Source organism: Crinia signifera, chromosome 6 (genome assembly GCF_055691185.1).
Source record: "Crinia signifera chromosome 6, ASM5569118v1, whole genome shotgun sequence".
NCBI lineage: Eukaryota > Metazoa > Chordata > Amphibia > Anura > Myobatrachidae > Crinia > Crinia signifera.
The window spans coordinates 54,726,602-54,748,865 of record NC_139222.1 but is presented as its reverse complement, the minus strand read 5'-3'; the positions used below and the strand labels follow the sequence as shown (position 1 = coordinate 54,748,865).

General features: G+C 39.6%; 44 non-coding genes and 2 pseudogenes across 44 annotated transcripts; all 46 read right to left on the bottom strand.

Annotated features, from left to right (window-relative positions):
• Positions 1-121: 121 nt before the first annotated feature.
• On the bottom strand, positions 122-240 carry LOC146011798 (5S ribosomal RNA). Its single transcript, XR_014444985.1, has one exon. It is a non-coding gene; the product is annotated as a 5S ribosomal RNA (ribosomal RNA).
• Positions 241-585: 345 nt separating this feature from the next.
• LOC146013993 (5S ribosomal RNA) lies at positions 586-704 on the bottom strand. Its single transcript, XR_014446953.1, has one exon. It is a non-coding gene; the product is annotated as a 5S ribosomal RNA (ribosomal RNA).
• Positions 705-1,491: 787 nt separating this feature from the next.
• LOC146017253 (5S ribosomal RNA) lies at positions 1,492-1,610 on the bottom strand. The gene has a single exon (XR_014450125.1). It is a non-coding gene; the product is annotated as a 5S ribosomal RNA (ribosomal RNA).
• A 345-nt stretch (positions 1,611-1,955) lies between these two features.
• LOC146017106 (5S ribosomal RNA) lies at positions 1,956-2,074 on the bottom strand. The gene has a single exon (XR_014449980.1). It is a non-coding gene; the product is annotated as a 5S ribosomal RNA (ribosomal RNA).
• A 345-nt stretch (positions 2,075-2,419) lies between these two features.
• LOC146011886 (5S ribosomal RNA) lies at positions 2,420-2,538 on the bottom strand. The gene has a single exon (XR_014445068.1). It is a non-coding gene; the product is annotated as a 5S ribosomal RNA (ribosomal RNA).
• Positions 2,539-2,882: 344 nt separating this feature from the next.
• On the bottom strand, positions 2,883-3,001 carry LOC146011797 (5S ribosomal RNA). The gene has a single exon (XR_014444984.1). It is a non-coding gene; the product is annotated as a 5S ribosomal RNA (ribosomal RNA).
• Positions 3,002-3,346: 345 nt separating this feature from the next.
• Positions 3,347-3,465, bottom strand: LOC146013982 (5S ribosomal RNA). The gene has a single exon (XR_014446942.1). It is a non-coding gene; the product is annotated as a 5S ribosomal RNA (ribosomal RNA).
• Positions 3,466-3,811: 346 nt separating this feature from the next.
• Positions 3,812-3,930, bottom strand: LOC146017251 (5S ribosomal RNA). Its single transcript, XR_014450123.1, has one exon. It is a non-coding gene; the product is annotated as a 5S ribosomal RNA (ribosomal RNA).
• Positions 3,931-4,275: 345 nt separating this feature from the next.
• On the bottom strand, positions 4,276-4,394 carry LOC146017105 (5S ribosomal RNA). Its single transcript, XR_014449979.1, has one exon. It is a non-coding gene; the product is annotated as a 5S ribosomal RNA (ribosomal RNA).
• Positions 4,395-4,739: 345 nt separating this feature from the next.
• Positions 4,740-4,858, bottom strand: LOC146014228 (5S ribosomal RNA). The gene has a single exon (XR_014447179.1). It is a non-coding gene; the product is annotated as a 5S ribosomal RNA (ribosomal RNA).
• Positions 4,859-5,202: 344 nt separating this feature from the next.
• On the bottom strand, positions 5,203-5,321 carry LOC146015721 (5S ribosomal RNA). The gene has a single exon (XR_014448633.1). It is a non-coding gene; the product is annotated as a 5S ribosomal RNA (ribosomal RNA).
• A 345-nt stretch (positions 5,322-5,666) lies between these two features.
• LOC146014078 (5S ribosomal RNA) lies at positions 5,667-5,785 on the bottom strand. The gene has a single exon (XR_014447034.1). It is a non-coding gene; the product is annotated as a 5S ribosomal RNA (ribosomal RNA).
• Positions 5,786-6,129: 344 nt separating this feature from the next.
• On the bottom strand, positions 6,130-6,248 carry LOC146014227 (5S ribosomal RNA). Its single transcript, XR_014447178.1, has one exon. It is a non-coding gene; the product is annotated as a 5S ribosomal RNA (ribosomal RNA).
• A 344-nt stretch (positions 6,249-6,592) lies between these two features.
• On the bottom strand, positions 6,593-6,711 carry LOC146014077 (5S ribosomal RNA). Its single transcript, XR_014447033.1, has one exon. It is a non-coding gene; the product is annotated as a 5S ribosomal RNA (ribosomal RNA).
• A 344-nt stretch (positions 6,712-7,055) lies between these two features.
• On the bottom strand, positions 7,056-7,174 carry LOC146011796 (5S ribosomal RNA). The gene has a single exon (XR_014444983.1). It is a non-coding gene; the product is annotated as a 5S ribosomal RNA (ribosomal RNA).
• A 345-nt stretch (positions 7,175-7,519) lies between these two features.
• Positions 7,520-7,638, bottom strand: LOC146013970 (5S ribosomal RNA). The gene has a single exon (XR_014446931.1). It is a non-coding gene; the product is annotated as a 5S ribosomal RNA (ribosomal RNA).
• A 787-nt stretch (positions 7,639-8,425) lies between these two features.
• LOC146017250 (5S ribosomal RNA) lies at positions 8,426-8,544 on the bottom strand. Its single transcript, XR_014450121.1, has one exon. It is a non-coding gene; the product is annotated as a 5S ribosomal RNA (ribosomal RNA).
• Positions 8,545-8,889: 345 nt separating this feature from the next.
• Positions 8,890-9,008, bottom strand: LOC146017104 (5S ribosomal RNA). Its single transcript, XR_014449978.1, has one exon. It is a non-coding gene; the product is annotated as a 5S ribosomal RNA (ribosomal RNA).
• Positions 9,009-9,353: 345 nt separating this feature from the next.
• LOC146011874 (5S ribosomal RNA) lies at positions 9,354-9,472 on the bottom strand. The gene has a single exon (XR_014445057.1). It is a non-coding gene; the product is annotated as a 5S ribosomal RNA (ribosomal RNA).
• A 344-nt stretch (positions 9,473-9,816) lies between these two features.
• Positions 9,817-9,935, bottom strand: LOC146011795 (5S ribosomal RNA). The gene has a single exon (XR_014444982.1). It is a non-coding gene; the product is annotated as a 5S ribosomal RNA (ribosomal RNA).
• Positions 9,936-10,280: 345 nt separating this feature from the next.
• LOC146014076 (5S ribosomal RNA) lies at positions 10,281-10,399 on the bottom strand. The gene has a single exon (XR_014447032.1). It is a non-coding gene; the product is annotated as a 5S ribosomal RNA (ribosomal RNA).
• A 344-nt stretch (positions 10,400-10,743) lies between these two features.
• LOC146011794 (5S ribosomal RNA) lies at positions 10,744-10,862 on the bottom strand. Its single transcript, XR_014444980.1, has one exon. It is a non-coding gene; the product is annotated as a 5S ribosomal RNA (ribosomal RNA).
• A 345-nt stretch (positions 10,863-11,207) lies between these two features.
• On the bottom strand, positions 11,208-11,326 carry LOC146014531 (5S ribosomal RNA). The gene has a single exon (XR_014447483.1). It is a non-coding gene; the product is annotated as a 5S ribosomal RNA (ribosomal RNA).
• A 344-nt stretch (positions 11,327-11,670) lies between these two features.
• On the bottom strand, positions 11,671-11,789 carry LOC146011793 (5S ribosomal RNA). Its single transcript, XR_014444979.1, has one exon. It is a non-coding gene; the product is annotated as a 5S ribosomal RNA (ribosomal RNA).
• Positions 11,790-12,134: 345 nt separating this feature from the next.
• Positions 12,135-12,253, bottom strand: LOC146013959 (5S ribosomal RNA). Its single transcript, XR_014446920.1, has one exon. It is a non-coding gene; the product is annotated as a 5S ribosomal RNA (ribosomal RNA).
• Positions 12,254-12,598: 345 nt separating this feature from the next.
• Positions 12,599-12,717, bottom strand: LOC146013947 (5S ribosomal RNA). Its single transcript, XR_014446909.1, has one exon. It is a non-coding gene; the product is annotated as a 5S ribosomal RNA (ribosomal RNA).
• Positions 12,718-13,062: 345 nt separating this feature from the next.
• LOC146013936 (5S ribosomal RNA) lies at positions 13,063-13,181 on the bottom strand. Its single transcript, XR_014446898.1, has one exon. It is a non-coding gene; the product is annotated as a 5S ribosomal RNA (ribosomal RNA).
• Positions 13,182-13,526: 345 nt separating this feature from the next.
• Positions 13,527-13,645, bottom strand: LOC146016654 (5S ribosomal RNA). The gene has a single exon (XR_014449537.1). It is a non-coding gene; the product is annotated as a 5S ribosomal RNA (ribosomal RNA).
• A 346-nt stretch (positions 13,646-13,991) lies between these two features.
• On the bottom strand, positions 13,992-14,110 carry LOC146014936 (5S ribosomal RNA). The gene has a single exon (XR_014447875.1). It is a non-coding gene; the product is annotated as a 5S ribosomal RNA (ribosomal RNA).
• A 345-nt stretch (positions 14,111-14,455) lies between these two features.
• LOC146011791 (5S ribosomal RNA) lies at positions 14,456-14,574 on the bottom strand. Its single transcript, XR_014444977.1, has one exon. It is a non-coding gene; the product is annotated as a 5S ribosomal RNA (ribosomal RNA).
• Positions 14,575-14,919: 345 nt separating this feature from the next.
• Positions 14,920-15,038, bottom strand: LOC146015373 (5S ribosomal RNA). The gene has a single exon (XR_014448297.1). It is a non-coding gene; the product is annotated as a 5S ribosomal RNA (ribosomal RNA).
• Positions 15,039-15,384: 346 nt separating this feature from the next.
• Positions 15,385-15,503, bottom strand: LOC146014405 (5S ribosomal RNA). The gene has a single exon (XR_014447361.1). It is a non-coding gene; the product is annotated as a 5S ribosomal RNA (ribosomal RNA).
• A 345-nt stretch (positions 15,504-15,848) lies between these two features.
• Positions 15,849-15,967, bottom strand: LOC146015784 (5S ribosomal RNA). Its single transcript, XR_014448694.1, has one exon. It is a non-coding gene; the product is annotated as a 5S ribosomal RNA (ribosomal RNA).
• Positions 15,968-16,312: 345 nt separating this feature from the next.
• On the bottom strand, positions 16,313-16,431 carry LOC146015179 (5S ribosomal RNA). The gene has a single exon (XR_014448107.1). It is a non-coding gene; the product is annotated as a 5S ribosomal RNA (ribosomal RNA).
• Positions 16,432-16,776: 345 nt separating this feature from the next.
• On the bottom strand, positions 16,777-16,895 carry LOC146011296 (5S ribosomal RNA; annotated as a pseudogene).
• A 345-nt stretch (positions 16,896-17,240) lies between these two features.
• On the bottom strand, positions 17,241-17,359 carry LOC146017410 (5S ribosomal RNA). The gene has a single exon (XR_014450283.1). It is a non-coding gene; the product is annotated as a 5S ribosomal RNA (ribosomal RNA).
• A 345-nt stretch (positions 17,360-17,704) lies between these two features.
• LOC146017495 (5S ribosomal RNA) lies at positions 17,705-17,823 on the bottom strand. The gene has a single exon (XR_014450364.1). It is a non-coding gene; the product is annotated as a 5S ribosomal RNA (ribosomal RNA).
• A 346-nt stretch (positions 17,824-18,169) lies between these two features.
• LOC146014935 (5S ribosomal RNA) lies at positions 18,170-18,288 on the bottom strand. The gene has a single exon (XR_014447874.1). It is a non-coding gene; the product is annotated as a 5S ribosomal RNA (ribosomal RNA).
• Positions 18,289-18,633: 345 nt separating this feature from the next.
• LOC146011785 (5S ribosomal RNA) lies at positions 18,634-18,752 on the bottom strand. Its single transcript, XR_014444976.1, has one exon. It is a non-coding gene; the product is annotated as a 5S ribosomal RNA (ribosomal RNA).
• A 346-nt stretch (positions 18,753-19,098) lies between these two features.
• LOC146014404 (5S ribosomal RNA) lies at positions 19,099-19,217 on the bottom strand. Its single transcript, XR_014447360.1, has one exon. It is a non-coding gene; the product is annotated as a 5S ribosomal RNA (ribosomal RNA).
• A 345-nt stretch (positions 19,218-19,562) lies between these two features.
• Positions 19,563-19,681, bottom strand: LOC146017226 (5S ribosomal RNA). The gene has a single exon (XR_014450097.1). It is a non-coding gene; the product is annotated as a 5S ribosomal RNA (ribosomal RNA).
• Positions 19,682-20,026: 345 nt separating this feature from the next.
• On the bottom strand, positions 20,027-20,145 carry LOC146011295 (5S ribosomal RNA; annotated as a pseudogene).
• A 345-nt stretch (positions 20,146-20,490) lies between these two features.
• LOC146017409 (5S ribosomal RNA) lies at positions 20,491-20,609 on the bottom strand. The gene has a single exon (XR_014450282.1). It is a non-coding gene; the product is annotated as a 5S ribosomal RNA (ribosomal RNA).
• A 345-nt stretch (positions 20,610-20,954) lies between these two features.
• On the bottom strand, positions 20,955-21,073 carry LOC146017493 (5S ribosomal RNA). The gene has a single exon (XR_014450362.1). It is a non-coding gene; the product is annotated as a 5S ribosomal RNA (ribosomal RNA).
• Positions 21,074-21,419: 346 nt separating this feature from the next.
• Positions 21,420-21,538, bottom strand: LOC146014933 (5S ribosomal RNA). The gene has a single exon (XR_014447872.1). It is a non-coding gene; the product is annotated as a 5S ribosomal RNA (ribosomal RNA).
• Positions 21,539-21,883: 345 nt separating this feature from the next.
• On the bottom strand, positions 21,884-22,002 carry LOC146011774 (5S ribosomal RNA). The gene has a single exon (XR_014444975.1). It is a non-coding gene; the product is annotated as a 5S ribosomal RNA (ribosomal RNA).
• Between the last annotated feature and the right edge of the window lie 262 nt (positions 22,003-22,264).

The following is a 22,264-nucleotide window of genomic DNA, read 5'->3' as shown; positions in this document are numbered from 1 at the left end:
CTTTAGGTGATGGCTATTGTGTCTGTTTGACCTCTTCCAAATGTCTGTACTGGCAATAAAAAGAAAAAGTTTTCAATTTAAATAGCTAGAGAATAAAAACAATTTGCCTGTAATGTGAAAAAACCTACAGCACCTGGTGTTCCCATGTGGTCTCCCACCCAAGTACTAACCAGGCCCAACACTGCTTAGCTTCCAAGATCAGACGAGATTGGGCCTATCCAATGTGGTATGGCTGTAGGTGAGATACAGGCACTTTTTTGCCCTCTTCTACTTCTATCACCAGGTAAGCTAATAAAAAAGTTTCCTAACTGTATTGGCTTACTGAAAAAAATCATGTGTTGGTAATGTAAAAAGACCTACAGGACATGATATTAGCAGGGGGTCTTAAATTAAACTACTAAAGAGGCTCAACACTGTTTAGCTGCCAAAAGCAGTTGGAATTGAGCCTAAACAGTGTGGTAAGTCTTTAGGTGATGGCTATTGTGTCTGTTTGACCTCTTCCAAATGTCTGTGCTGGCAATAAAAAGAAAAAGTTTCCAATTTAAATAGCTAGAGAATAAAAATAATTTGCCAGTAATGTGAAAAAACCTACAGCACCTGGTGTTCCCAGGTGGTCTCCCACCCAAGTACTAACCAGGCCCAACACTGCTTAGCTTCCAAGATCAGACGAGATTGGGCCTATCCAATGTGGTATGGCTGTAGGTGAGATACAGGCACTTTTTTGCCCTCTTCTACTTCTATCACCAGGTAAGCTAATACAGGTCGAGTATCCCGTATCCGAATATCCGTTATCTGAATTATTCCGAAATACGGACATTCCAGAAAGTGAAAAATTTTTTTTTTTTTGCTAAAAACTCACTGGGGACATATGTAACAGCATCACTGGGGACATGATATGTAACTGGCACTATATATGTGCAAGACAATGATTGCTTGGCATTCAAATTCAGTGCTGAGATAGTACACACATTTTGTTTCACGTTTTGAAACCTTGTTTTTTGAACAATTAAAATATGTTTGTGTGTATTTTATGTGGTAATAAAATATATTTGTGTGTATATTATGTGTTTATACAGCATAAATGCAAGATACTTCAAAATACATCATTGAAATATTAAAATATTCCGAAATACGGAATAATCCGTTATCCAAAATTCTCCTGGTCCCGAGCATTTTGGATACGGGATACTCAACCTGTAATAAAGTTTCCTAACTGTATTGGCTTACTTAAAAAAAATCATGTGTTGGTAATGTAAAAAGACCTACAGGACATGATATTAGCAGGGGGTCTTAAATTAAACTACTAAACAGGCTCAACACTGTTTAGCTGCCAAAAGCAGTTGGAATTGGGCCTAAACAGTGTGGTAAGTCTTTATGTGATGGCTATTGTGTCTGTTTGACCTCTTCCACATGTCTGTACTGGCAATAAAAAGAAAAAGTTTCCAATTTAAATAGCTAGAGAATAAAAACAATTTGCCTGTAATGTGAAAAAACCTACAGCACCTGGTGTTCCCATGTGGTCTCCCACCCAAGTACTAACCAGGCCCAACACTGCTTAGCTTCCAAGATCAGACGAGATTGTGCCTATCCAATGTGGAATGGCTGTAGGTGAGTTAAAGCCACTTTTTTGCCCTCTTCTACTTCTATTACCAGGTAAGCTAATACAAAAGTTTCCTAACTGTACTGGCTTACTGAAAAAAATCATGTGTTGGTAATGTAAAAAGACCTACAGGACATGATATTAGCAGGGGGTCTTAAATTAAACTACAAAAGAGGCTCAACACTGTTTAGCTGCCAAAAGCAGTTGGAATTGAGCCTAAACATTGTGGTAAGTCTTTAGGTGATGGCTATTGTGTCTGTTTGACCTCTTCCAAATGTCTGTGCTGGCAATAAAATGAAAAAGTTTCCAATATAAATAGCTAGAGAATAAAAACAATTTGCCAGTAATGTGAAAAAACCTACAGCACCTGGTGTTCCCATGTGGTCTCCCACCCAAGTACTAACCAGGCCCAACACTGCTTAGCTTATAAGTTCAGATGAGATTGGGCCTATCCAATGTGGTATGGCTGTAGGTGAGATACAGGCACTTATTTGCCCTTTTCTACTTCTATCACCAGGTAAGCTAATAAAAAAGTTTCCTAACTGTATTGGCTTACTGAAAAAAATCATGTGTTGGTAATGTAAAAAGACCTACAGGACATGATATTAGCAGAGGGTCTTAAATTAAACTACAAAAGAGGCTCAACACTGTTTAGCTGCCAAAAGCAGTTGGAATTGAGCCTAAACAGTGTGGTAAGTCTTTAGGTGATGGCTATTGTGTCTGTTTGACCTCTTCCAAATGTCTGTGCTGGCAATAAAAAGAAAAAGTTTCCAATTTAAATAGCTAGAGAATAAAAACAATTTGCCTGTAATGTGAAAAAACCTACAGCACCTGGTGTTCCCATGTGGTCTCCCACCCAAGTACTAACCAGGCCCAACACTGCTTAGCTTCCAAGATCAGATGAGATTGGGCCTATCCAATGTGGTATGGCTGTAGGTGAGATACAGGCACTTTTTTGCCCTCTTCTACTTCTATCACCAGGTAAGCTAATAAAAAAGTTTCCTAACTGTATTGGCTTACTGAAAAAAATCATGTGTTGGTAATGTAAAAAGACCTACAGGACATGATATTAGCAGGGGTCTTAAATTAAACTACTAAAGAGGCTCAACACTGTTTAGCTGCCAAAAGCAGTTGGAATTGGGCCTAAACAGTGTGGTAAGTCTTTAGGTGATGGCTATTGTGTCTGTTTGACCTCTTCCAAATGTCTGTACTGGCAATAAAAAGAAAAAGTTTCCAATTTAAATAGCTAGAGAATAAAAACAATTTGCCTGTAATGTGAAAAAACCTACAGCACCTGGTGTTCCCATGTGGTCTCCCACCCAAGTACTAACCAGGCCCAACACTGCTTAGCTTCCAAGATCAGACGAGATTGGGCCTATCCAATGTGGTATGGCTGTAGGTGAGATACAGGCACTTTTTTGCCCTCTTCTACTTCTATCACCAGGTAAGCTAATACAAAAGTTTCCTAACTGTATTGGCTTACTGAAAAAAATCATGTGTTGGTAAAGTAAAAAGACCTACAGGACATGATATTAGCAGGGGGTCTTAAATTAAACTACAAAAGAGGCTCAACACAGTTTAGCTGCCAAAAGCAGTTGGAATTGAGCCTAAACAGTGTGGTAAGTCTTTAGGTGATGGCTATTGTGTCTGTTTGACCTCTTCCAAATGTCTGTGCTGGCAATAAAAAGAAAAAGTTTCCAATTTAAATAGCTAGAGAATAAAAATAATTTGCCAGTAATGTGAAAAAACCTACAGCACCTGGTGTTCCCAGGTGGTCTCCCACCCAAGTACTAACCAGGCCCAACACTGCTTAGCTTCCAAGATCAGACGAGATTGGGCCTATCCAATGTGGTATGGCTGTAGGTGAGATACAGGCACTTTTTTGCCCTCTTCTACTTCTATCACCAGGTAAGCTAATAATAAAGTTTCCTAACTGTATTGGCTTACTTAAAAAAAATCATGTGTTGGTAATGTAAAAAGACCTACAGGACATGATATTAGCAGGGGGTCTTAAATTAAACTACTAAACAGGCTCAACACTGTTTAGCTGCCAAAAGCAGTTGGAATTGGGCCTAAACAGTGTGGTAAGTCTTTATGTGATGGCTATTGTGTTTGTTTGACCTCTTCCACATGTCTGTACTGGCAATAAAAAGAAAAAGTTTCCAATTTAAATAGCTAGAGAATAAAAACAATTTGCCTGTAATGTGAAAAAACCTACAGCACCTGGTGTTCCCATGTGGTCTCCCACCCAAGTACTAACCAGGCCCAACACTGCTTAGCTTCCAAGATCAGACGAGATTGTGCCTATCCAATGTGGAATGGCTGTAGGTGAGTTAAAGCCACTTTTTTGCCCTCTTCTACTTCTATTACCAGGTAAGCTAATACAAAAGTTTCCTAACTGTATTGGCTTACTGAAAAAAATCATGTGTTGGTAATGTAAAAAGACCTACAGGACATGATATTAGCAGGGGGTCTTAAATTAAACTACAAAAGAGGCTCAACACTGTTTAGCTGCCAAAAGCAGTTGGAATTGAGCCTAAACATTGTGGTAAGTCTTTAGGTGATGGCTATTGTGTCTGTTTGACCTCTTCCAAATGTCTGTGCTGGCAATAAAATGAAAAAGTTTCCAATATAAATAGCTAGAGAATAAAAACAATTTGCCAGTAATGTGAAAAAACCTACAGCACCTGGTGTTCCCATGTGGTCTCCCACCCAAGTACTAACCAGGCCCAACACTGCTTAGCTTATAAGTTCAGATGAGATTGGGCCTATCCAATGTGGTATGGCTGTAGGTGAGATACAGGCACTTATTTGCCCTTTTCTACTTCTATCACCAGGTAAGCTAATAAAAAAGTTTCCTAACTGTATTGGCTTACTGAAAAAAATCATGTGTTGGTAATGTAAAAAGACCTACAGGACATGATATTAGCAGAGGGTCTTAAATTAAACTACAAAAGAGGCTCAACACTGTTTAGCTGCCAAAAGCAGTTGGAATTGAGCCTAAACAGTGTGGTAAGTCTTTAGGTGATGGCTATTGTGTCTGTTTGACCTCTTCCAAATGTCTGTGCTGGCAATAAAAAGAAAAAGTTTCCAATTTAAATAGCTAGAGAATAAAAACAATTTGCCTGTAATGTGAAAAAACCTACAGCACCTGGTGTTCCCATGTGGTCTCCCACCCAAGTACTAACCAGGCCCAACACTGCTTAGCTTCCAAGATCACATGAGATTGGGCCTATCCAATGTGGTATGGCTGTAGGTGAGATACAGGCACTTTTTTGCCCTCTTCTACTTCTATCACCAGGTAAGCTAATAAAAAAGTTTCCTAACTGTATTGGCTTACTGAAAAAAATCATGTGTTGGTAATGTAAAAAGACCTACAGGACATGATATTAGCAGGGGTCTTAAATTAAACTACTAAAGAGGCTCAACACTGTTTAGCTGCCAAAAGCAGTTGGAATTGGGCCTAAACAGTGTGGTAAGTCTTTAGGTGATGGCTATTGTGTCTGTTTGACCTCTTCCAAATGTCTGTACTGGCAATAAAAAGAAAAAGTTTCCAATTTAAATAGCTAGAGAATAAAAACAATTTGCCTGTAATGTGAAAAAACCTACAGCACCTGGTGTTCCCATGTGGTCTCCCACCCAAGTACTAACCAGGCCCAACACTGCTTAGCTTCCAAGATCAGACGAGATTGGGCCTATCTAATGTGGTATGGCTGTAGGTGAGATACAGGCACTTTTTTGCCCTCTTCTACTTCTATCACCAGGTAAGCTAATAAAAAAGTTTCCTAACTGTATTGGCTTAATGAAAAAAATCATGTGTTGGTAATGTAAAAAGACCTACAGGACATGATATTAGCAGGGGGTCTTAAATTAAACTACTAAAGAGGCTCAACACTGTTTAGCTGCCAAAAGCAGTTGGAATTAGGCCTAAACAGTGTGGTAAGTCTTTAGGTGATGGCTATTGTGTCTGTTTGACCTCTTCCACATGTCTGTACTGGCAATAAAAAGAAAAAGTTTCCAATTTAAATAGCTAGAGAATAAAAACAATTTGCCTGTAATGTGAAAAAACCTACAGCACCTGGTATTCCCATGTGGTCTCCCACCCAAGTACTAACCAGGCCCAACACTGCTTAGCTTCCAAGATCAGACGAGATTGGGCCTATCCAATGTGGTATGGCTGTAGATGAGATACAGGCACTTTTTTGCCCTCTTCTACTTCTATCACCAGGTAAGCTAATAAACAGTTTCCTAACTGTATTGGCTTACTGAAAAAAATCATGTGTTGGTAATGTAAAAAGACCTACAGGACATGATATTAGCAGGGGGTCTTAAATTAAACTACTAAAGAGGATCAACTCTGTTTAGCTGCCAAAAGCAGTTGGAATTGGGCCTAAACAGTGTGGTAAGTCTTTAGGTGATGGCTATTGTGTCTGTTTGACCTCTTCCAAATGTCTGTACTGGCAATAAAAAGAAAAAGTTTCCAATTTAAATAGCTAGAGAATAAAAACAATTTGCCTGTAATGTGAAAAAACCTACAGCACCTGGTGTTCCCATGTGGTCTCCCACCCAAGTACTAACCAGGCCCAACACTGCTTAGCTTCCAAGATCAGACGAGATTGGGCCTATGCAATGTGGTATGGCTGTAGGTGAGATACAGGCACTTTTTTGCCCTCTTCTACTTCTATCACCAGGTAAGCTAATAAAAAAGTTTCCTAACTGTATTGGCTTAATGAAAAAAATCATGTGTTGGTAATGTAAAAAGACCTACAGGACATGATATTAGCAGGGGTCTTAAATTAAACTACTAAAGAGGCTCAACACTGTTTAGCTGCCAAAAGCAGTTGGAATTAGGCCTAAACAGTGTGGTAAGTCTTTAGGTGATGGCTATTGTGTCTGTTTGACCTCTTCCACATGTCTGTACTGGCAATAAAAAGAAAAAGTTTCCAATTTAAATAGCTAGAGAATAAAAACAATTTGCCTGTAATGTGAAAAAACCTACAGCACCTGGTATTCCCATGTGGTCTCCCACCCAAGTACTAACCAGGCCCAACACTGCTTAGCTTCCAAGATCAGACGAGATTGGGCCTATCCAATGTGGTATGGCTGTAGATGAGATACAGGCACTTTTTTGCCCTCTTCTACTTCTATCACCAGGTAAGCTAATAAACAGTTTCCTAACTGTATTGGCTTACTGAAAAAAATCATGTGTTGGTAATGTAAAAAGACCTACAGGACATGATATTAGCAGGGGGTCTTAAATTAAACTACTAAAGAGGATCAACTCTGTTTAGCTGCCAAAAGCAGTTGGAATTGGGCCTAAACAGTGTGGTAAGTCTTTAGGTGATGGCTATTGTGTCTGTTTGACCTCTTCCAAATGTCTGTACTGGCAATAAAAAGAAAAAGTTTCCAATTTAAATAGCTAGAGAATAAAAACAATTTGCCTGTAATGTGAAAAAACCTACAGCACCTGGTGTTCCCATGTGGTCTCCCACCCAAGTACTAACCAGGCCCAACACTGCTTAGCTTCCAAGATCAGACGAGATTGGGCCTATCCAATGTGGTATGGCTGTAGGTGAGATACAGGCACTTTTTTGCCCTCTTCTACTTCTATCACCAGGTAAGCTAATAAAAAAGTTTCCTAACTGTATTGGCTTACTGAAAAAAATCATGTGTTGGTAATGTAAAAAGACCTACAGGACATGATATTAGCAGGGGGTCTTAAATTAAACTACTAAAGAGGCTCAACACTGTTTAGCTGCCAAAAGCAGTTGGAATTGAGCCTAAACAGTGTGGTAAGTCTTTAGGTGATGGCTATTGTGTCTGTTTGACCTCTTCCAAATGTCTGTGCTGGCAATAAAAAGAAAAAGTTTCCAATTTAAATAGCTAGAGAATAAAAATAATTTGCCAGTAATGTGAAAAAACCTACAGCACCTGGTGTTCCCAGGTGGTCTCCCACCCAAGTACTAACCAGGCCCAACACTGCTTAGCTTCCAAGATCAGACGAGATTGGGCCTATCCAATGTGGTATGGCTGTAGGTGAGATACAGGCACTTTTTTGCCCTCTTCTACTTCTATCACCAGGTAAGCTAATACAGGTCGAGTATCCCGTATCCGAATATCCGTTATCTGAATTATTCCGAAATACGGACATTCCAGAAAGTGAAAAATTTTTTTTTTTTTGCTAAAAACTCACTGGGGACATATGTAACAGCATCACTGGGGACATGATATGTAACTGGCACTATATATGTGCAAGACAATGATTGCTTGGCATTCAAATTCAGTGCTGAGATAGTACACACATTTTGTTTCACGTTTTGAAACCTTGTTTTTTGAACAATTAAAATATGTTTGTGTGTATTTTATGTGGTAATAAAATATATTTGTGTGTATATTATGTGTTTATACAGCATAAATGCAAGATACTTCAAAATACATCATTGAAATATTAAAATATTCCGAAATACGGAATAATCCGTTATCCAAAATTCTCCTGGTCCCGAGCATTTTGGATACGGGATACTCAACCTGTAATAAAGTTTCCTAACTGTATTGGCTTACTTAAAAAAAATCATGTGTTGGTAATGTAAAAAGACCTACAGGACATGATATTAGCAGGGGGTCTTAAATTAAACTACTAAACAGGCTCAACACTGTTTAGCTGCCAAAAGCAGTTGGAATTGGGCCTAAACAGTGTGGTAAGTCTTTATGTGATGGCTATTGTGTTTGTTTGACCTCTTCCACATGTCTGTACTGGCAATAAAAAGAAAAAGTTTCCAATTTAAATAGCTAGAGAATAAAAACAATTTGCCTGTAATGTGAAAAAACCTACAGCACCTGGTGTTCCCATGTGGTCTCCCACCCAAGTACTAACCAGGCCCAACACTGCTTAGCTTCCAAGATCAGACGAGATTGTGCCTATCCAATGTGGAATGGCTGTAGGTGAGTTAAAGCCACTTTTTTGCCCTCTTCTACTTCTATTACCAGGTAAGCTAATACAAAAGTTTCCTAACTGTACTGGCTTACTGAAAAAAATCATGTGTTGGTAATGTAAAAAGACCTACAGGACATGATATTAGCAGGGGGTCTTAAATTAAACTACAAAAGAGGCTCAACACTGTTTAGCTGCCAAAAGCAGTTGGAATTGAGCCTAAACATTGTGGTAAGTCTTTAGGTGATGGCTATTGTGTCTGTTTGACCTCTTCCAAATGTCTGTGCTGGCAATAAAATGAAAAAGTTTCCAATATAAATAGCTAGAGAATAAAAACAATTTGCCAGTAATGTGAAAAAACCTACAGCACCTGGTGTTCCCATGTGGTCTCCCACCCAAGTACTAACCAGGCCCAACACTGCTTAGCTTATAAGTTCAGATGAGATTGGGCCTATCCAATGTGGTATGGCTGTAGGTGAGATACAGGCACTTATTTGCCCTTTTCTACTTCTATCACCAGGTAAGCTAATAAAAAAGTTTCCTAACTGTATTGGCTTACTGAAAAAAATCATGTGTTGGTAATGTAAAAAGACCTACAGGACATGATATTAGCAGAGGGTCTTAAATTAAACTACAAAAGAGGCTCAACACTGTTTAGCTGCCAAAAGCAGTTGGAATTGAGCCTAAACAGTGTGGTAAGTCTTTAGGTGATGGCTATTGTGTCTGTTTGACCTCTTCCAAATGTCTGTGCTGGCAATAAAAAGAAAAAGTTTCCAATTTAAATAGCTAGAGAATAAAAACAATTTGCCTGTAATGTGAAAAAACCTACAGCACCTGGTGTTCCCATGTGGTCTCCCACCCAAGTACTAACCAGGCCCAACACTGCTTAGCTTCCAAGATCAGATGAGATTGGGCCTATCCAATGTGGTATGGCTGTAGGTGAGATACAGGCACTTTTTTGCCCTCTTCTACTTCTATCACCAGGTAAGCTAATAAAAAAGTTTCCTAACTGTATTGGCTTACTGAAAAAAATCATGTGTTGGTAATGTAAAAAGACCTACAGGACATGATATTAGCAGGGGTCTTAAATTAAACTACTAAAGAGGCTCAACACTGTTTAGCTGCCAAAAGCAGTTGGAATTGGGCCTAAACAGTGTGGTAAGTCTTTAGGTGATGGCTATTGTGTCTGTTTGACCTCTTCCAAATGTCTGTACTGGCAATAAAAAGAAAAAGTTTCCAATTTAAATAGCTAGAGAATAAAAACAATTTGCCTGTAATGTGAAAAAACCTACAGCACCTGGTGTTCCCATGTGGTCTCCCACCCAAGTACTAACCAGGCCCAACACTGCTTAGCTTCCAAGATCAGACGAGATTGGGCCTATCCAATGTGGTATGGCTGTAGGTGAGATACAGGCACTTTTTTGCCCTCTTCTACTTCTATCACCAGGTAAGCTAATAAAAAAGTTTCCTAACTGTATTGGCTTAATGAAAAAAATCATGTGTTGGTAATGTAAAAAGACCTACAGGACATGATATTAGCAGGGGGTCTTAAATTAAACTACTAAAGAGGCTCAACACTGTTTAGCTGCCAAAAGCAGTTGGAATTAGGCCTAAACAGTGTGGTAAGTCTTTAGGTGATGGCTATTGTGTCTGTTTGACCTCTTCCACATGTCTGTACTGGCAATAAAAAGAAAAAGTTTCCAATTTAAATAGCTAGAGAATAAAAACAATTTGCCTGTAATGTGAAAAAACCTACAGCACCTGGTATTCCCATGTGGTCTCCCACCCAAGTACTAACCAGGCCCAACACTGCTTAGCTTCCAAGATCAGACGAGATTGGGCCTATCCAATGTGGTATGGCTGTAGATGAGATACAGGCACTTTTTTGCCCTCTTCTACTTCTATCACCAGGTAAGCTAATAAACAGTTTCCTAACTGTATTGGCTTACTGAAAAAAATCATGTGTTGGTAATGTAAAAAGACCTACAGGACATGATATTAGCAGGGGGTCTTAAATTAAACTACTAAAGAGGATCAACTCTGTTTAGCTGCCAAAAGCAGTTGGAATTGGGCCTAAACAGTGTGGTAAGTCTTTAGGTGATGGCTATTGTGTCTGTTTGACCTCTTCCAAATGTCTGTACTGGCAATAAAAAGAAAAAGTTTCCAATTTAAATAGCTAGAGAATAAAAACAATTTGCCTGTAATGTGAAAAAACCTACAGCACCTGGTGTTCCCATGTGGTCTCCCACCCAAGTACTAACCAGGCCCAACACTGCTTAGCTTCCAAGATCAGACGAGATTGGGCCTATCCAATGTGGTATGGCTGTAGGTGAGATACAGGCACTTTTTTGCCCTCTTCTACTTCTATCACCAGGTAAGCTAATAAAAAAGTTTCCTAACTGTATTGGCTTAATGAAAAAAATCATGTGTTGGTAATGTAAAAAGACCTACAGGACATGATATTAGCAGGGGGTCTTAAATTAAACTACTAAAGAGGCTCAACACTGTTTAGCTGCCAAAAGCAGTTGGAATTAGGCCTAAACAGTGTGGTAAGTCTTTAGGTGATGGCTATTGTGTCTGTTTGACCTCTTCCACATGTCTGTACTGGCAATAAAAAGAAAAAGTTTCCAATTTAAATAGCTAGAGAATAAAAACAATTTGCCTGTAATGTGAAAAAACCTACAGCACCTGGTATTCCCATGTGGTCTCCCACCCAAGTACTAACCAGGCCCAGCACTGCTTAGCTTCCAAGATCAGACGAGATTGGGCCTATCCAATGTGGTATGGCTGTAGATGAGATACAGGCACTTTTTTGCCCTCTTCTACTTCTATCACCAGGTAAGCTAATAAACAGTTTCCTAACTGTATTGGCTTACTGAAAAAAATCATGTGTTGGTAATGTAAAAAGACCTACAGGACATGATATTAGCAGGGGGTCTTAAATTAAACTACTAAAGAGGATCAACTCTGTTTAGCTGCCAAAAGCAGTTGGAATTGGGCCTAAACAGTGTGGTAAGTCTTTAGGTGATGGCTATTGTGTCTGTTTGACCTCTTCCAAATGTCTGTACTGGCAATAAAAAGAAAAAGTTTCCAATTTAAATAGCTAGAGAATAAAAACAATTTGCCTGTAATGTGAAAAAACCTACAGCACCTGGTGTTCCCATGTGGTCTCCCACCCAAGTACTAACCAGGCCCAACACTGCTTAGCTTCCAAGATCAGACGAGATTGGGCCTATCCAATGTGGTATGGCTGTAGGTGAGATACAGGCACTTTTTTGCCCTCTTCTACTTCTATCACCAGGTAAGCTAATAAAAAAGTTTCCTAACTGTATTGGCTTACTGAAAAAAATCATGTGTTGGTAATGTAAAAAGACCTACAGGACATGATATTAGCAGGGGGTCTTAAATTAAACTACTAAAGAGGCTCAACACTGTTTAGCTGCCAAAAGCAGTTGGAATTGAGCCTAAACAGTGTGGTAAGTCTTTAGGTGATGGCTAGTGTGTCTGTTTGACCTCTTCCAAATGTCTGTGCTGGCAATAAAAAGAAAAAGTTTCCAATATAAATAGCTAGAGAATAAAAACAATTTGCCAGTAATGTGAAAAAACCTACAGCACCTGGTGTTCCCAGGTGGTCTCCCACCCAAGTACTAACCAGGCCCAACACTGCTTAGCTTCCAAGATCAGACGAGATTGGGCCTATCCAATGTGGTATGGCTGTAGGTGAAATACAGGCACTTTTTTGCCCTCTTCTACTTCTATCACCAGGTAAGCTAATACAAAAGTTTCCTAACTGTATTGGCTTACTGAAAAAAATCATGTGTTGGTAAAGTAAAAAGACCTACAGGACATGATATTAGCAGGGGGTCTTAAATTAAACTACAAAAGAGGCTCAACACTGTTTAGCTGCCAAAAGCAGTTGGAATTGAGCCTAAACAGTGTGGTAAGTCTTTAGGTGATGGCTATTGTGTCTGTTTGACCTCTTCCAAATGTCTGTGCTGGCAATAAAAAGAAAAAGTTTCCAATTTAAATAGCTAGAGAATAAAAATAATTTGCCAGTAATGTGAAAAAACCTACAGCACCTGGTGTTCCCAGGTGGTCTCCCACCCAAGTACTAACCAGGCCCAACACTGCTTAGCTTCCAAGATCAGACGAGATTGGGCCTATCCAATGTGGTATGGCTGTAGGTGAGATACAGGCACTTTTTTGCCCTCTTCTACTTCTATCACCAGGTAAGCTAATAAAAAAGTTTCCTAACTGTATTGGCTTACTGAAAAAAATCATGTGTTGGTAATGTAAAAAGACCTACAGGACATGATATTAGCAGGGGGTCTTAAATTAAACTACTAAAGAGGCTCAACACTGTTTAGCTGCCAAAAGCAGTTGGAATTGAGCCTAAACAGTGTGGTAAGTCTTTAGGTGATGGCTAGTGTGTCTGTTTGACCTCTTCCAAATGTCTGTGCTGGCAATAAAAAGAAAAAGTTTCCAATATAAATAGCTAGAGAATAAAAACAATTTGCCAGTAATGTGAAAAAACCTACAGCACCTGGTGTTCCCAGGTGGTCTCCCACCCAAGTACTAACCAGGCCCAACACTGCTTAGCTTCCAAGATCAGACGAGATTGGGCCTATCCAATGTGGTATGGCTGTAGGTGAAATACAGGCACTTTTTTGCCCTCTTCTACTTCTATCACCAGGTAAGCTAATACAAAAGTTTCCTAACTGTATTGGCTTACTGAAAAAAATCATGTGTTGGTAAAGTAAAAAGACCTACAGGACATGATATTAGCAGGGGGTCTTAAATTAAACTACAAAAGAGGCTCAACACTGTTTAGCTGCCAAAAGCAGTTGGAATTGAGCCTAAACAGTGTGGTAAGTCTTTAGGTGATGGCTATTGTGTCTGTTTGACCTCTTCCAAATGTCTGTGCTGGCAATAAAAAGAAAAAGTTTCCAATTTAAATAGCTAGAGAATAAAAATAATTTGCCAGTAATGTGAAAAAACCTACAGCACCTGGTGTTCCCAGGTGGTCTCCAACCCAAGTACTAACCAGGCCCAACACTGCTTAGCTTCCAAGATCAGACGAGATTGGGCCTATCCAATGTGGTATGGCTGTAGGTGAGATACAGGCACTTTTTTGCCCTCTTCTACTTCTATCACCAGGTAAGCTAATAAAAAAGTTTCCTAACTGTATTGGCTTACTTAAAAAAAATCATGTGTTGGTAATGTAAAAAGACCTACAGGACATGATATTAGCAGGGGGTCTTAAATTAAACTACTAAACAGGCTCAACACTGTTTAGCTGCCAAAAGCAGTTGGAATTGGGCCTAAACAGTGTGGTAAGTCTTTAGGTGATGGCTATTGTGTCTGTTTGACCTCTTCCAAATGTCTGTACTGGCAATAAAAAGAAAAAGTTTCCAATTTAAATAGCTAGAGAATAAAAACAATTTGCCTGTAATGTGAAAAAACCTACAGCACCTGGTGTTCCCATGTGGTCTCCCACCCAAGTACTAACCAGGCCCAACACTGCTTAGCTTCCAAGATCAGACGAGATTGGGCCTATCCAATGTGGAATGGCTGTAGGTGAGTTAAAGCCACTTTTTTGCCCTCTTCTACTTCTATTACCAGGTAAGCTAATACAAAAGTTTCCTAACTGTATTGGCTTACTGAAAAAAATCATGTGTTGGTAATGTAAAAAGACCTACAGGACATGATATTAGCAGGGGGTCTTAAATTAAACTACAAAAGAGGCTCAACACTGTTTAGCTGCCAAAAGCAGTTGGAATTGAGCCTAAACATTGTGGTAAGTCTTTAGGTGATGGCTATTGTGTCTGTTTGACCTCTTCCAAATGTCTGTGCTGGCAATAAAATGAAAAAGTTTCCAATATAAATAGCTAGAGAATAAAAACAATTTGCCAGTAATGTGAAAAAACCTACAGCACCTGGTGTTCCCATGTGGTCTCCCACCCAAGTACTAACCAGGCCCAACACTGCTTAGCTTCCAAGATCAGACGAGATTGGGCCTATCCAATGTGGTATGGCTGTAGGTGAGATACAGGCACTTTTTTGCCCTCTTCTACTTCTATCACCAGGTAAGCTAATACAAAAGTTTCCTAACTGTATTGGCTTACTGAAAAAAATCATGTGTTGGTAATGTAAAAAGACCTACAGGACATGATATTAGCAGGGGGTCTTAAATTAAACTACAAAAGAGGCTCAACACTGTTTAGCTGCCAAAAGCAGTTGGAATTGAGCCTAAACAGTGTGGTAAGTCTTTAGGTGATGGCTAATGTGTCTGTTTGACCTCTTCCAAATGTCTGTGCTGGCAATAAAAAGAAAAAGTTTCCAATTTAAATAGCTAGAGAATAAAAACAATTTGCCAGTAATGTGAAAAAACCTACAGCACCTGGTGTTCCCAGGTGGTCTCCCACCCAAGTACTAACTAGGCCCAACACTGCTTAGCTTCCAAGATCAGACGAGATTGGGCCTATCCAATGTGGTATGGCTGTAGGTGAGATACAGGCACTTTTTTGCCCTCTTCTACTTCTATCACCAGGTAAGCTAATAAAAAAGTTTCCTAACTGTATTGGCTTACTTAAAAAAAATCATGTGTTGGTAATGTAAAAAGACCTACAGGACATGATATTAGCAGGGGGTCTTAAATAAAACTACTAAACAGGCTCAACACTGTTTAGCTGCCAAAAGCAGTTGGAATTGGGCCTAAACAGTGTGGTAAGTCTTTAGGTGATGGCTATTGTGTCTGTTTGACCTCTTCCAAATGTCTGTAATGGCAATTAAAAGAAAAAGTTTCCAATTTAAATAGCTAGAGAATAAAAACAATTTGCCTGTAATGTGAAAAAACCTACAGCACCTGGTGTTCCCATGTGGTCTCCCACCCAAGTACTAACCAGGCCCAACACTGCTTAGCTTCCAAGATCAGACGAGATTGGGCCTATCCAATGTGGTATAGCTGTAGGTGAAATACACGCACTTTTTTGCCCTCTTCTACTTCTATCACCAGGTAAGCTAATAAAAAAGTTTCCTAACTGTATTGGCTTACTGAAAAAAATCATGTGTTGGTAATGTAAAAAGACCTACAGGACATGATATTAGCAGGGAGTCTTAAATTAAACTACTAAAGAGGCCCAACACTGTTTAGCTGCCAAAAGCAGTTGGAATTGGGCCTAAACAGTGTGGTAAGTCTTTAGGTGATGGCTATTGTGTCTGTTTGACCTCTTCCAAATGTCTGTACTGGCAATAAAAAGAAAAAGTTTCCAATTTAAATAGCTAGAGAATAAAAACAATTTGCCTGTAATGTGAAAAAACCTATAGCACCTGGTGTTCCCATGTGGTCTCCCACCCAAGTACTAACCAGGCCCAACACTGCTTAGCTTCCAAGATCAGACGAGATTGGGCCTATCCAATGTGGTATGGCTGTAGGTGAGTTAAAGGCACTTTTTTGCCCTCTTCTACTCCTATCACCAGGTAAGCTAATACAAAAGTTTCCTAACTGTATTGGCTTACTGAAAAAAATCATGTGTTGGTAATGTAAAAAGACCTACAGGACATGATATTAGCAGGGGGTCTTAAATTAAACTACTAAAGAGGCTCAACACTGTTTAGCTGCCAAAAGCAGTTGGAATTGGGCCTAAACAGTGTGGTAAGTCTTTAGGTGATGGCTATTGTGTCTGTTTGACCTCTTCCAAATGTCTGTGCTGGCAATAAAAAGAAAAAGTTTCCTATTTAAATATCTAGAGAATAAAAACAATTTGCCAGTAATGTGAAAAAACCTACAGCACCTGGTGTTCCCATGTGGTCTCCCACCCAAGTACTAACCAGGCCCAACACTGCTTAGCTTCCAAGATCAGACGAGATTGGGCCTATCCAATGTGGTACGGCTGTAGGTGAGTTAAAACCACTTTTTTGCCCTCTTCTACTTCTATCACCAGGTAAGCTAATACAAAAGTTTCCTAACTGTATTGGCTTACTGAAAAAAATCATGTGTTGGTAATGTAAAAAGACCTACAGGACATGATATTAGCAGGGGGTCTTAAATTAAACTACAAAAGAGGCTCAACACTGTTTAGCTGCCAAAAGCAGTTGGAATTGAGCCTAAACAGTGTGGTAAGTCTTTAGGTGATGGCTATTGTGTCTGTTTGACCTCTTCCAAATGTCTGTGCTGGCAATAAAAAGAAAAAGTTTCCAATATAAATAGCTAGAGAATAAAAACAATTTGCCTGTAATGTGAAAAAAACTACAGCACCTGGTGTTCCCATGTGGTCTCCCACCCAAGTACTAACAAGGCCCAACACTGCTTTGCTTCCAAGAACAGACGAGATTGGGCCTATCCAATGTGGTATGGCTGTAGGTGAAATACAGGCACTTTTTTGCCCTCTTCTACTTCTATCACCAGGTAAGCTAATAAAAAAGTTTCCTAACTGTATTGGCTTACTGAAAAAAATCATGTGTTGGTAATGTAAAACGACCTACAGGACATGATATTAGCAGGGGGTCTTAAATTAAACTACTAAAGAGGCTCAACACTGTTTAGATGCCAAAAGCAGTTGGAATTGAGCCTAAACAGTGTGGTAAGTCTTTAGGTGATGGCTAGTGTGTCTGTTTGACCTCTTCCAAATGTCTGTGCTGGCAATAAAAAGAAAAAGTTTCCAATATAAATAGCTAGAGAATAAAAACAATTTGCCAGTAATGTGAAAAAACCTACAGCACCTGGTGTTCCCAGGTGGTCTCCCACCCAAGTACTAACCAGGCCCAACACTGCTTAGCTTCCAAGATCAGACGATATTGGGCCTATCCAACGTGGTATGGCTGTAGGTGAAATACAGGCACTTTTTTGCCCTCTTCTACTTCTATCACCAGGTGGGCTAATACAAAAGTTTCCTAACTGTATTGGCTTACTGAAAAAAATCATGTGTTGGTAAAGTAAAAAGACCTACAGGACATGATATTAGCAGGGGGTCTTAAATTAAACTACAAAAGAGGCTCAACACTGTTTAGCTGCCAAAAGCAGTTGGAATTGAGCCTAAACAGTGTGGTAAGTCTTTAGGTGATGGCTATTGTGTCTGTTTGACCTCTTCCAAATGTCTGTGCTGGCAATAAAAAGAAAAAGTTTCCAATTTAAATAGCTAGAGAATAAAAATAATTTGCCAGTAATGTGAAAAAACCTACAGCACCTGGTGTTCCCAGGTGGTCTCCCACCCAAGTACTAACCAGGCCCAACACTGCTTAGCTTCCACGATCAGACGAGATTGGGCCTATCCAATGTGGTACGGCTGTAGGTGAGATACAGGCACTTTTTTGCCCTCTTCTACTTCTAACACCAGGTAAGCTAATAAAAAAGTTTCCTAACTGTATTGGCTTACTTAAAAAAAATTATGTGTTGGTAATGTAAAAAGACCTACAGGACATGATATTAGCAGGGGGTCTTAAATTAAACTACTAAACAGGCTCAACACTGTTTAGCTGCCAAAAGCAGTTGGAATTGGGCCTAAACAGTGTGGTAAGTCTTTATGTGATGGCTATTGTGTCTGTTTGACCTCTTCCAAATGTCTGTACTGGCAATAAAAAGAAAAAGTTTCCAATTTAAATAGCTAGAGAATAAAAACAATTTGCCTGTAATGTGAAAAAACCTACAGCACCTGGTGTTCCCATGTGGTCTCCCACCCAAGTACTAACCAGGCCCAACACTGCTTAGCTTCCAAGATCAGACGAGATTGGGCCTATCCAATGTGGAATGGCTGTAGGTGAGTTAAAGCCACTTTTTTGCCCTCTTCTACTTCTATTACCAGGTAAGCTAATACAAAAGTTTCCTAACTGTATTGGCTTACTGAAAAAAATCATGTGTTGGTAATGTAAAAAGACCTACAGGACATGATATTAGCAGGGGGTCTTAAATTAAACTACAAAAGAGGCTCAACACTGTTTAGCTGCCAAAAGCAGTTGGAATTGAGCCTAAACATTGTGGTAAGTCTTTAGGTGATGGCTATTGTGTCTGTTTGACCTCTTCCAAATGTCTGTGCTGGCAATAAAATGAAAAAGTTTCCAATATAAATAGCTAGAGAATAAAAACAATTTGCCAGTAATGTGAAAAAACCTACAGCACCTGGTGTTCCCATGTGGTCTCCCACCCAAGTACTAACCAGGCCCAACACTGCTTAGCTTCCAAGATCAGACGAGATTGGGCCTATCCAATGTGGTATGGCTGTAGGTGAGATACAGGCACTTTTTTGCCCTCTTCTACTTCTATCACCAGGTAAGCTAATACAAAAGTTTCCTAACTGTATTGGCTTACTGAAAAAAAATCATGTGTTGGTAATGTAAAAAGACCTACAGGACATGATATTAGCAGGGGGTCTTAAATTAAACTACAAAAGAGGCTCAACACTGTTTAGATGCCAAAAGCAGTTGGAATTGAGCCTAAACAGTGTGGTAAGTCTTTAGGTGATGGCTATTGTGTCTGTTTGACCTCTTCCAAATGTCTGTACTGGCAATAAAAAGAAAAAGTTTCCAATTTAAATAGCTAGAGAATAAAAACAATTTGCCTGTAATGTGAAAAAACCTACAGCACCTGGTGTTCCCATGTGGTCTCCCACCCAAGTACTAACCAGGCCCAACACTGCTTAGCTTCCAAGATCAGACGAGATTGGGCCTATCCAATGTGGTATAGCTGTAGGTGAGATACACGCACTTTTTTGCCCTCTTCTACTTCTATCACCAGGTAAGCTAATACAAAAGTTTCCTAACTGTATTGGCTTACTGAAAAAAATCATGTGTTGGTAATGTAAAAAGACCTACAGGACATGATATTAGCAGGGGGTCTTAAATTAAACTACTAAAGAGGCTCAACACTGTTTAGCTGCCAAAAGCAGTTGGAATTGGGCCTAAACAGTGTGGTAAGTCTTTAGGTGATGGCTATTGTGTCTGTTTGACCTCTTCCAAATGTCTGTGCTGGCAATAAAAAGAAAAAGTTTCCTATTTAAATAGCTAGAGAATAAAAACAATTTGCCAGTAATGTGAAAAAACCTACAGCACCTGGTGTTCCCATGTGGTCTCCCACCCAAGTACTAACCAGGACCAACACTGCTTAGCTTCCAAGATCAGACGAGATTGGGCCTATCCAATGTGGTACGGCTGTAGGTGAGTTAAAGCCACTTTTTTGCCCTCTTCTACTTCTATCACCAGGTAAGCTAATACAAAAGTTTCCTAACTGTATTGGCTTACTGAAAAAAATCATGTGTTGGTAATGTAAAAAGACCTACAGGACATGATATTAGCAGGGGGTCTTAAATTAAACTACAAAAGAGGCTCAACACTGTTTAGCTGCCAAAAGCAGTTGGAATTGAGCCTAAACAGTGTGGTAAGTCTTTAGGTGATGGCTATTGTGTCTGTTTGACCTCTTCCAAATGTCTGTGCTGGCAATAAAAAGAAAAAGTTTCCAATATAAATAGCTAGAGAATAAAAACAATTTGCCTGTAATGTGAAAAAAACTACAGCACCTGGTGTTCCCATGTGGTCTCCCACCCAAGTACTAACAAGGCCCAACACTGCTTTGCTTCCAAGAACAGACGAGATTGGGCCTATCCAATGTGGTATGGCTGTAGGTGAAATACAGGCACTTTTTTGCCCTCTTCTACTTCTATCACCAGGTAAGCTAATAAAAAAGTTTCCTAACTGTATTGGCTTACTGAAAAAAATCATGTGTTGGTAATGTAAAACGACCTACAGGACATGATATTAGCAGGGGGTCTTAAATTAAACTACTAAAGAGGCTCAACACTGTTTAGATGCCAAAAGCAGTTGGAATTGAGCCTAAACAGTGTGGTAAGTCTTTAGGTGATGGCTAGTGTGTCTGTTTGACCTCTTCCAAATGTCTGTGCTGGCAATAAAAAGAAAAAGTTTCCAATATAAATAGCTAGAGAATAAAAACAATTTGCCAGTAATGTGAAAAAACCTACAGCACCTGGTGTTCCCAGGTGGTCTCCCACCCAAGTACTAACCAGGCCCAACACTGCTTAGCTTCCAAGATCAGACGATATTGGGCCTATCCAACGTGGTATGGCTGTAGGTGAAATACAGGCACTTTTTTGCCCTCTTCTACTTCTATCACCAGGTGGGCTAATACAAAAGTTTCCAAACTGTATTGGCTTACTGAAAAAAATCATGTGTTGGTAAAGTAAAAAGACCTACAGGACATGATATTAGCAGGGGGTCTTAAATTAAACTACAAAAGAGGCTCAACACTGTTTAGCTGCCAAAAGCAGTTGGAATTGAGCCTAAACAGTGTGGTAAGTCTTTAGGTGATGGCTATTGTGTCTGTTTGACCTCTTCCAAATGTCTGTGCTGGCAATAAAAAGAAAAAGTTTCCAATTTAAATAGCTAGAGAATAAAAATAATTTGCCAGTAATGTGAAAAAACCTACAGCACCTGGTGTTCCCAGGTGGTCTCCCACCCAAGTACTAACCAGGCCCAACACTGCTTAGCTTCCACGATCAGACGAGATTGGGCCTATCCAATGTGGTACGGCTGTAGGTGAGATACAGGCACTTTTTTGCCCTCTTCTACTTCTAACACCAGGTAAGCTAATAAAAAAGTTTCCTAACTGTATTGGCTTACTTAAAAAAAATTATGTGTTGGTAATGTAAAAAGACCTACAGGACATGATATTAGCAGGGGGTCTTAAATTAAACTACTAAACAGGCTCAACACTGTTTAGCTGCCAAAAGCAGTTGGAATTGGGCCTAAACAGTGTGGTAAGTCTTTATGTGATGGCTATTGTGTCTGTTTGACCTCTTCCAAATGTCTGTACTGGCAATAAAAAGAAAAAGTTTCCAATTTAAATAGCTAAAGAATAAAAACAATTTGCCTGTAATGTGAAAAAACCTACAGCACCTGGTGTTCCCATGTGGTCTCCCACCCAAGTACTAACCAGGCCCAACACTGCTTAGCTTCCAAGATCAGACGAGATTGGGCCTATCCAATGTGGAATGGCTGTAGGTGAGTTAAAGCCACTTTTTTGCCCTCTTCTACTTCTATTACCAGGTAAGCTAATACAAAAGTTTCCTAACTGTATTGGCTTACTGAAAAAAATCATGTGTTGGTAATGTAAAAAGACCTACAGGACATGATATTAGCAGGGGGTCTTAAATTAAACTACAAAAGAGGCTCAACACTGTTTAGCTGCCAAAAGCAGTTGGAATTGAGCCTAAACATTGTGGTAAGTCTTTAGGTGATGGCTATTGTGTCTGTTTGACCTCTTCCAAATGTCTGTGCTGGCAATAAAATGAAAAAGTTTCCAATATAAATAGCTAGAGAATAAAAACAATTTGCCAGTAATGTGAAAAAACCTACAGCACCTGGTGTTCCCATGTGGTCTCCCACCCAAGTACTAACCAGGCCCAACACTGCTTAGCTTCCAAGATCAGACGAGATTGGGCCTATCCAATGTGGTATGGCTGTAGGTGAGATACAGGCACTTTTTTGCCCTCTTCTACTTCTATCACCAGGTAAGCTAATACAAAAGTTTCCTAACTGTATTGGCTTATTGAAAAAAATCATGTGTTGGTAATGTAAAAAGACCTACAGGACATGATATTAGCAGGGGGTCTTAAATTAAACTACAAAAGAGGCTCAACACTGTTTAGATGCCAAAAGCAGTTGGAATTGAGCCTAAACAGTGTGGTAAGTCTTTAGGTGATGGCTATTGTGTCTGTTTGACCTCTTCC